Source organism: Limulus polyphemus, unplaced genomic scaffold (assembly GCF_000517525.1).
Source record: "Limulus polyphemus unplaced genomic scaffold, Limulus_polyphemus-2.1.2 Scaffold656, whole genome shotgun sequence".
Classification (NCBI taxonomy): domain Eukaryota; kingdom Metazoa; phylum Arthropoda; class Merostomata; order Xiphosura; family Limulidae; genus Limulus; species Limulus polyphemus.
The window spans coordinates 365481-374529 of NW_013666266.1; the positions used below are offsets into that span (position 1 = coordinate 365481).

The following is a 9049-nucleotide window of genomic DNA, read 5'->3' on the forward strand; positions in this document are numbered from 1 at the left end:
AATATAAAGAAGAAAAACTATTTCTATAGATATATACGAGTTGTTGTTTACTTTGTGCAAAGTTACATTATGAGCTGTCTGTACTCTATCTTCCGGGGAATTCGAACCCCGGATTTTAGCCTTATAAGGCTGTAAACTTACTGTTGACACACCGGAAGACAAATATAGATGATAACACCAGGGCAAGTGCATATGTTTGTGTGTTTCGGATATTCACGCAGAGCAACACAAAGGGTTATCTCCACTAGCCTTTCCCTAATTTTGAATTGGTAAACTAGAGAGAAGGCATTTATTTAACAGTACCTATCGAACTGCGGGATCTGAACGTCAATTTTGTAACAAAATCACAGCCTCAAAGCACGGAGCACGATTTTGAAGCAACGGAACGCAAACCATGAATCTTCGGATTCGCAGTTCGCCACACTATCTACTAAAAAAAAAAACAGTCAAGACGCCAGTCTATAAGTTTCTATGTGATTTGACTATTGAAGCTGGTGCTGGGAAACCATTGTCCTTGTACACTAGATGGCTTATGGAAAGCCAGCAGAGAGGTGTGGTATGCTTCTGACATGATATCCTTACGACCTTTTACAACTGAAACCCCGTTGCGGATGGTGTTGTAAAGATGCACGGTCGTTAGATAGTGCATGACCGAACGTGGTAACATGGACCGTAATGAGACTCTACATTCGTTTTGATAAAGAATTCAGATAGTTACAGTTGAGGACCCCGCAGAAGCTAAAACTGACACTGCACCCCACAACAAGTAACAATGGTGCCAAGACGCTGTTGCTGCGACTAACGACTATACTCAACACTAAAGTGAAAGTCATGAGACTTAATTTACTAGTTTATACTGAGTGGTCAATCATTTGTACTTCAGGTCACCTGTTTCGCATAAAAATGAATTGAGGAGTTGGTTAACCTTACTTTAAGACCGTGGTTTTGTCTGGTCTTTCTTAACATATCGTAAATTCCAATTATCCTGTTTTTGCAGTGTATTCAAATATAACTTTGAGGAGTACATACATTTTCAAAATTCACAATGGCAACGTGAATATAAGCTAGGAAGTCTACATAATTGTTTGACTGCGCAACTACGTGAAAAATATTTAAGCTTTATGAAAACATGAACAATTTCTGATAAAATATTACAACGCCAATGGTTTTTCTAAAGCTTTTTTAAACGGTTTGGGTAGGGCGAGACCCAGTGGTTAGAGTTAAAGGTCACCAGGTCCAAGGTTCGATCCTGCGATATGTCGTTTAACACACTCCGAACTTTTAACTTTGGATGCGTTATAAAAGTGAAAATCAATCTCACTATTCTGTTAACAGTAGCTGTAATATGGCGGTGGGTGCTGCTGATTGGTTTCCCTTCTTCTCAACAGCAGTTCAAGATTAGGGGAAGGTTAGGCTTAAGTCTTGGAATATCTAACACAAGCAAAAGTACCCGTCCCCAGCGACGGGAATTTTTTAAGATAATCTATCAATTTAAATTATTTCATGGATTTTAAAAAGGTTAATTGTGTTGCACTCTTGATTTCTCTCAGAGCCACAGCTTTGAGAAAAGTAATTGTTGAGCATTTCAGTCAAGCTAAGAGCCTCTCAATAATAACATACAGTAAATCTTCATTTTTTATTCTTAGTGTGATTAATTCCTAACAATTTAGTGTAGAATATCCTGCTTGCGAAATAAAATTAGGAATCAACATTATTCACGCTTGTTCTCCCGTCGTTTCAAAAGTGAATGTTGATCTTTGTCTGCGTGCGCAGCTTTTCAAACGGGAGACAGACGAACGCTCGGACAGGCACCACGATTCGCAATATATATAACCTGGTAATGTGTCGCATGAAGTGACTCTCAGATCGAAAATACGAAATACCTTAAAGTGGGATTGACTGTAACATTGTAACGCCCTCACGGCTGAAAGAGCGCGCATGGAGTGACTCTCAGATCGAAAATACGAAATACCTTAAAGTGGGATTGACTGTCACATTGTAACGCCCTCACGGCTGAAAGGGCGCGCATGTTCGGTGACAGGGACTCGAACCTGCGAGTCGAGCGCCCCTAAACATCAGGCCATGTCACGCTTCTACAGATGGAATTTAAATATTATGTCTAATAATATTAGAAGTATTTTTTAAGTGTGTGATTTGTTTGTTTGTTGTTAAGCACAAAGGTACACAATGGATTATCTGTGCTGTGCCCACTACGAGTAACGAAACCCAGTTTTAGCGGTTTATGTGACCATTTTTAAAACACTGGTAACGAAAAACAATATAATTTGTTGCTCTCATGAGCAACTGGATTCTTAAATAAGCCAGGTGTTAAAAAAAGCGATCATTATGTCAGTAAAGTTAGCCAGATTTTCTGGAAATATACATACTTATGTATTTATGAAATAAAGTGATAAACCAAGCGAAGCTTCTTGTTGCAAAGATGAAACACACACTTTTTTTTTTTTTTTTTTTTTTTTTTTGAGGCAACAAACAGCTTGTCAACTTCTCTTTCCTGCTTCATGTGGTTGGTGAAAAGAAAATATGAATCAGAAATTTTAATGTTTATCCTGTTATTTCAGGCTTCAAATAAACTGCAAGTAGAGGTCGCGTTTTTATCAGAACTGACAATGTAACCTTGGATACTGATCAACAGATCCACCTTGGTTATTTCTGTTAAGGAAAAAAACAAGAGTTTCATCTGTGAGTTTTCGTATTTTCTTTTGCTGTTTAAATTTTTCTCATTTTATGTAGTAATCTATTTGTTGAGTGTGAAATATATTTCACATGCAAAAAAATATATATATATATATATATATATATAACAAGACCTGATGTATATAGAAAATGCGTGTTATTACTAACACTATAAAGATTACGTCAAAAGAGCACGTGGCCTACGGGAATTGGCAAAATGCCAGGTAAATGACGACACTATAGGCCTACGCAGATATACACAAAACTACGATTGATGGCGCAGTTACCGGTGTGTTTACCGGTTGAGTTGTTGTACGTTGTTTGACACGATAAATTTTGATTTATTTTATTTTTGTTACATACCTTTTACTGCTATTGGACACACATAGATCTCCCTGTGTTACTTGTTGCGGAACAGTAAAAGGAAATTATTTTGTGTGTTTCATCACTGGTATTGCGACGCATCTATTTCGTAACCGTATTGTATGCAGAAACTGGCAGTGACGCAGTTGATCTGAGAGAAGAAGTAGCCTTTGCCCGAGAGGGTCAAACCGACAATTTCACCTGTGACAAACTGAAATTATAACAGTTAAGTTTATAATAAGGAAAATATCTTCCGATGTTTAATTATTTTGACCTTGTTTACATTAAGTTTTATCGTTAAAAAAATGTCAACCTTTTGCTTAATGGTCAAAGTACGTTTGCAAAATAATGATTTGATCTCTGTAACTCGAACGATCAGGAACGATTTGTTGGAACTCCATCGGCATCGTGAACTTCTCAGAAAGACTATTAAAAGTTAAAATGGAAACATAAACATGATGTGAAAACTCCAGAAAATTACAAATGGCGACAGTTGGAAGCAATTTGGCAAAGGAGAGAAGAGTAGAAGTAGGTCCTCATATCTAATTTAAAAACTTAGTGGTTCTTAAGTAAGATGAAAGTATCCTTGCTCATCATCCCTAGTTTTACAGATGTATCTGATTTATTATGATTTATCAACCCTAAATTCACCGATGCAATTGGACTCATCAGTTTTAAGCTCATTTTACAAACTTATTCACCCAATTGCTTGTGGGCCCACGACGTTGTTTGATATACGAGTTACAAAAATATAACAAAAAAACCTATAAATATTAAGTACCCTATGTATTTGACATAAAAATGAGTGATAATAATTTTTTTCTTCCAGTTCTGTACATCAAGTGTTTTAGCGGACAAGTACAACATAAAATTAATCAATGTAGAGCAAAATATGGATCAACGACAGTGAAGGTATGAAAAAAAAGACGGTAATTAAAAGGTTAAAATATATTTAGCAAAAAAGCTTGTGTTTTGAAATATAAATAAATACGAAACGCTTATATATATATACTCTTGCATGATATGTGTAATTAAATAATATTTATCATGATTAAAAACGAAATCTTTTGGTGAAATGATGTTGGTTTTTAAAGTAATATACGAAATTAAACCTAACATCCAGTTATTTCATATAATCGTTTAGTATTCTTTGCTTTAAAAATATGATTCAATTTGATTTTTTGCCTTTAACCCGGTTACGCTTTCAGGTGTAGCTTTTACTGAATTTTACCGCATTTTCAAAATAGGCCTAAGGTTTGTTGTTATTATCACGTGCTAGGGTTTTGTTTATAGATAGAACACGTCACGTGATGTACCGTGAAGGAAACGAGGAGACATCTAGAATCAGTTGAAGTTGAAATAATTATTTATCGAAAAGTGAATGGCGTTTCATTTGGAATTATATTTCAAATACACTGTGGAATTGCGTAAAGTTGTGAATGTATGTATACCAGTTAAGTTTGAAATCTGTGCCAAACTAAACTTGGAGCATGGGAAGTTTCGTTGTCTGTCTTCCGTGTGTGTGTGTGTTTGAACAGTTACAAACATTATTTCTATAACAAAAGAAAATGAGTAAATACACTTATGGTAAGGTTATTGCGATCAGATATCAATAGTAGTGATGGTTAGCAGCCCATGTGATTACCTAAATTTAATTATTAATTAATAACTTTAGATTTAGGTGATCGTGTAGGCTACTAACCATGACAATGAGTGATTAGTTGTATTTTTGGTCTAAATAATGTTTATAAGTATAATAAAATTATTTTAAATAAGTTTTTTACGTATTTATTTCATAACTTGCCATTCCCCACGGTGGCTCAGCGGTAAACTTATGGGGTTATAACGCTAAAATATGTGGTTCGATGCTCGCGATGAACAGAGCACAGGTGTCATTGTGTAGCTATAGTGCTTTTGGGCTAATTCCAGGGAAGTGTTTATCTCGGCTGACTTTGATATCTTAATAACCGTATACCTGTAATTTTACGTAAAGGGTAGATGTGTTTGGAAGGGCAATTGTAATTCTCATCTGTGATTAAAAACTGAAAACATGAAATTTTGATCAGGATTTTAGCACATTTAATAACACTAATGATTTACAACAACGGATCAATGCAAGCATTTTATATATAAACATTATTTAACGAACTCAAATAGTACAACATATATTGTTGAGACAACGTTTAGTCTTTACAGCTTCTTCAGGGCTCGCACAAAACTGTTCAAGTGTGTGTTTTTCATAACAAAGCCACATCAGACTATCTGCTGTGTCCACCGAGGAAAATCAAACCCCTGATTTTAGCGTTGTACATCAAGTAGACTTACCCCTCTGACGCAACGGGGGGGGGGGGGGACTGATCAAGAGAATAAGATACCTTAGTTTCTAAGCTAAGAGTTTAAAGTTCATTTTTGTGTGAGACCGGAAGAAGACACAACGGTGAAACATTGGGGCAAAGTAAATTCCAAGTCATCTGGAATAAGTAGTCGTTTGTTTATCAAATGATAAATATTCCCCAGTTAGCACGACGTATTATAAACTCAGAAAGTATTTTTCATTCTGCTTAGCAATACAGCCAATACTATTTAGGATATAAAAAAGTATTTATACAATTTCTGCAGTAATACTGTGAATATTGTTGAGAGATAGAACAACTGGTAATATATTGAATATTGTTTAGAATATTTTTAGCTATTGAGCGAATATCGTTGAGAATATAAACAATACTTTAAAACAATCTGTTCTAGTAGTAAGGCAATTAATAAACAATGTTTGTACAGTCTGCTCTAGAAATTTAGTGAATATTGTTCAGAATACAAACAGTATATTTTTCATCTGCTCCAGAAATACAGCAAATATTTTCTGAATACAAATACAATATCCAAAAACCATGCAGGAGGAACAGAAAACAATTAGGACCAGTAAAGAAACACAATTACCCGAGGTAAACACAATTACTTAAAGGTCGAGGGCAAATGGAAGATTTATCGACTATTAATAACATTTAAAAAATCAACTCCAATGATAATACATATACAAATGATAACATCAAAATAATAGATACAAATTAAAAAAACAATGAAGGAATAAAAAAGAACTTTACGTCATAAGAGTTAAAGTATTATTAATTCAAAAATAGATTAATCAATTTCAAAACGAGTGAGATAAAGAACGAAGAACTTTAATACCGGGGTCAAGGTTCATATCATATGAGATGACATTGTTTAAAATGCTGATCCAGTAAGCTTCTTGTATTTCTGTGTCAGCTATTGGGTCTGGTGGTTAGGACGCTCGACTCGGAATCTGAGGGTCGCGGGTTCGAATCTCCGTCACCGAACATGTTCGTCCTTTCAGCCGTGGGGCGTTATATATCTACGGACAATCCCACTATTCGTTCGTAAAAGAGAAGCTCAAGAGTTGGCATTTGGTGGTTTTGACTACCTGCTTTTCCTCTAGACTATCACTGCTAAATTAGGGATGGCTAGTGCAGATAGCCATAATGTGGCTTTGCGCGAAATTCAAAACGAAACAAAATCTGCCGGCTATTGATTGTAACCAGGTTTCAATATCAAAGAACACGTCACTGATGAAGTAGTCAGTCTGGTTAATTAAAGTGTAAATATATTATGTCGTTTTTTTGTTTTAGTTTTGACAGTAGATTCTGTGGGTGAAAGATTTGTTCTAAAATAACCCCTGACTTTTTTGTTCAGCTCCTTATTCGTAGCAACGTATTTTATAAATACGCCAAATATCTGTTATGATAACACTAAATTTTTAGAAAAAGAAAAGAAGATATATATATATCAACATATTTCATATATATTGGCCATTATATTTGTTTGTTTGTTTTAGAACTATTTGCTGTATACACCGCGGGGAATGAAACCCCGGATTCTAGCGGTGTAACCCCGTAAACTTACCGCTGTTCCATTGGGGAACAACCATGACGAATGAAAACAGTATCTGAAAAGTACCCCGGTATGAAAGACTACATAGGTTTTAAACTTATGATTTGTCAGACTTTGATAATAATTATGAATTATATACTCTGAAAATATGCCATAAATATTTCAGTTACTTTACACCATGTTAATTCGATCTGAGTTATATAGCTAAAGTAGCATAGGTTCGCTGCACACTTCCCTTTTTAACTGGGTAGAATATTGCACTTAACCAGGGGGGGGGGTGTCTCTCCACCTTAAAATTGCGGGGAGAGCTCCCCCAGCGGTGGTTTAAGGGGGCAGACCCACAGAGAACCGCCACTGCTTTTAACAATGTTCGTTTCACCTTTTCTTTTTTAAATAATACTTCATGTATTCAGCGTATTGTTGAAAACACGAACATTTTACTCATGTGAAACTTCATTTTGATTATATCAGGACCGTATATTTATTTTACTATATTTTATTCGAATACTCAATCGTTGGGGAAAATATAGACTTATTGGAATGCGTATTGCAGTCTTAAAAACCTATTTCGTGATGCACGTTTTAATAAAAACGGTATACTGAGGCATAGTTTATGAGACGTTTGTCGTACCGGAATTCGTGATTAATGTTGATTATCAGCTCGAAGGCTACTAGGACTGATGACGCAGTATCATTTGAAAACCTGTGCATGACCTTGAACTTGGAAGTAAAACAAAAAAACGTAATGCGCGTGCTGCTGCCAAGTCGATACGCGGGGTGACATTGCAGAAGCGTTAACACGTAACTCCTCCTGTTTTAGTGGAATAGCTGTGAACAGATGTTTTCCCTGATGCACAACGATTGTTGACATTACACTCTTGGACTGAATAAAAGGTTAGTTTAAATTCTTTGACTAGGTACTTACACTAAATCATTTTTGTGTTTAAGTTTTACGAATTTTTTGCACTATTCCTATAGCATTCGGTTACCAGGGACGTGTTTAAAATGTGTGTGAACCAGGGGTCCTGTTCCCCACTAACTCTAGGCATACGAAAACTGTCATTTTGTAAAGTGTGATGTTATCTACTTCTTTGCATATGATGTATATGTGTGTGTGAAGCAGGGGCCCTGGTCCCCACTAACTCTAGGCATACGAAAAAGGTCATTTGTAGAGTGTGATGTTATTTACTTCTATGTATATGAGGTATATGCGTGTGTTGATATATATAAACTTTTGTTTAAGGCGCCTCCCACTATCAGGGGTCAAATTAAAATTTCTGCGCACTCCCCTTAATTTGTTCAGAGTAAATGTTTCACACGTTGGATTTATGAGTTATTCTATTGGAATACCGGAATTATAAAATAATATAGAAAATAAAAATCAATTCATAACAATGGTAGTAAAACATTAGTTAGGCTTAACACTTGGATAATATTGAAACATACAGGTATGAATAATTATGAGTTATTGATATATATATATATATATATAGAATAAAGCTGCTTCATAAAAGTTCAGTGAAGAAAAGTAATGAAAAACTGGCAACCTAGACAGTCAATTAATTTACATTAATCACAGTGGCGTAGGAAGCAGGGGGAGCTTAGCCCCACGTTTTACTCTATCCCAGTAAAGTGCATCAGAATTAGGAAAATTACTCACAGGGAAAGCAGGAGAATACATAACATTTAATCCAGGACGCAAGAGTTTCTAGGGGTCTAAGGAGAGCTCTGTATTCCTACACCTCTTAGTCACATACATTGACTTTTTTTTATCAGTAACTTTATCTTAAATACAGAATGTAATCTGTCGCTCTATACGCTGACACCTATGTTTTGTTCCGTTCATTATTTAAACGCCGCCTTTGAAAACAAACGTATTTAGCTATTGAAATATAAAATTAACAGTTTTCTAAATTATTATTAATATTAGTTTATCTGTGAAAAATAAAAATAATGTGTTATTACATTTAATTATGTTAGTTTACTTTTTTCACCTAAACTTAGAAAAAAAATAATTAGAAAGATAATTATTTTTTTAGGTTTAGCCTTACAAGTAATTAAATTTTGAAATTTGCTTGTTAAGGCT

General features: G+C 35.0%; 1 long non-coding RNA gene across 3 annotated transcripts in view; it reads left to right on the forward strand.

The window, feature by feature from the left end:
* The first annotated feature begins 2953 nt into the window (after positions 1-2953).
* LOC106459751 overlaps positions 2954-9049 on the forward strand; it is a 31707-nt gene continuing 25611 nt past the window's right edge. For all 3 annotated transcript variants that reach the window (XR_002610620.1, XR_002610621.1, XR_002610622.1), the window contains exons 1-2: positions 2954-3585; positions 3887-3969. This is a non-coding gene — a long non-coding RNA (uncharacterized LOC106459751). The remainder of the gene's footprint in view (positions 3586-3886; positions 3970-9049) is intronic.